General features: G+C 37.0%; 1 non-coding gene across 1 annotated transcript; it reads right to left on the bottom strand.

The window, feature by feature from the left end:
• Window positions 1–669: 669 nt before the first annotated feature.
• Window positions 670–799, bottom strand: LOC130854708 (small nucleolar RNA SNORA18). Its single transcript, XR_009054146.1, has one exon. It is a non-coding gene; the product is annotated as a small nucleolar RNA SNORA18 (small nucleolar RNA).
• Window positions 800–1,339: the final 540 nt, after the last annotated feature.

Raw genomic sequence — 1,339 nt, 5'->3', positions numbered from 1 at the left:
GACTATAAGCCAAACATTTTTAAAAAACAAATCTTATTTTACTAGAAATGTGTAAGTGTTCCATAAGAGAATTTTGGAGAATTTGTGACGTTTGTAGAAAAGTTAGCACACAAAATAATGAGAAGTATAGAAGAATAAGAATATAAAACTAATACAGTGTTAGCTTGCATCAAAACAAAAAGACAAATAATCCAATGCAACTCAGTGGATGAAAGATACAAGGAGATTATTTACAGAATTATAAACAGCAAATGGCTGATGCACATAAAATACATCAATAGGAATTCAAGAGTTTGTAATTAGAGAAATTAAAAGTACAGCAAGTGTAAGACGGAATTTCACACCCAACAAATGGATTAAAATGTAAAAGTCTGATAATACCAACTGTTACAAAGGATGTTGACCAATGGAAATAGATATATGTTGGTTTTAAGAGTATAAATTTGTCCAAATATTTGGAGACCAGTTAGGCTATATGCATTAAAGTTGAAGTTGTGCATAGTCTTTAACTCAGGAATTAAGTATTGGAGAAATTCTCACACAGTTGCATATGGACATATCAGCAAAAGCATTTACTACAGTCATAAAAATGTAACAATACAGATCATTGGGATTGCCAATACGTAAGATTAAAAAAGTTTGTTAGGTATTCCATAGTTTACTTGGCAGCTCTGTCTTACAGTTCTTTCCCACAGATAAAACAGGTAGTTCTGTGTGGAAAGGAAACCACATGGTTACTCTACGAGGCATTTCCAACTATGTAGGTTTACAGAAAAGCCCCATCGGGATAGACTTCGACTGTTCTAGGGTGTGATAGCTTAGGAGTGGATATGATTTGAACTTAATATGTTTTTAGAAGGTGTCAAATTCAGAACCAGGCAGATCCATCTCCTGACCCTAAATATGATCCTGAAGTAAATTGCTTGAGGAAATTGGATCCAAAAGATTACAGGCAGGGAAATTTTATTTTTTTAAGCTCTTTGTTGGAATATAATTGCTTTACACTTTTCTGCCAGCTTTTGAGGTACACCGAAGTGAATCAGCTGTATTTATACATATATCCCCAAATCCCCTCCCTCCTGCGACTCCCTCCCACCCTCCCTGTCCTGGCCCTCTAAGGCATCACCCATCATCGAGTTGATCTCCCTTTGTTAGACAGCAACTTCCCACTAGCTATCTATTTTACAATTGGTAGTGTATCTATGTCTATGCTATCCTCTCACTTGGTCCCAGCTTCCCCTTTGCCCCCCGCCTCCCCAACCCTGTGTCCTCCAGTCCATGCTCTACATCTGTATCCTTATTCTTGCCCTGTCACTGGGTTCATCAGTACCAAATTTTT

This window comes from Hippopotamus amphibius, chromosome 5, assembly GCF_030028045.1.
Source record: "Hippopotamus amphibius kiboko isolate mHipAmp2 chromosome 5, mHipAmp2.hap2, whole genome shotgun sequence".
In the NCBI taxonomy this organism is placed as follows: Eukaryota; Metazoa; Chordata; class Mammalia; order Artiodactyla; family Hippopotamidae; genus Hippopotamus; species Hippopotamus amphibius.
This window is presented reverse-complemented; position numbering and strand designations above follow the sequence as displayed.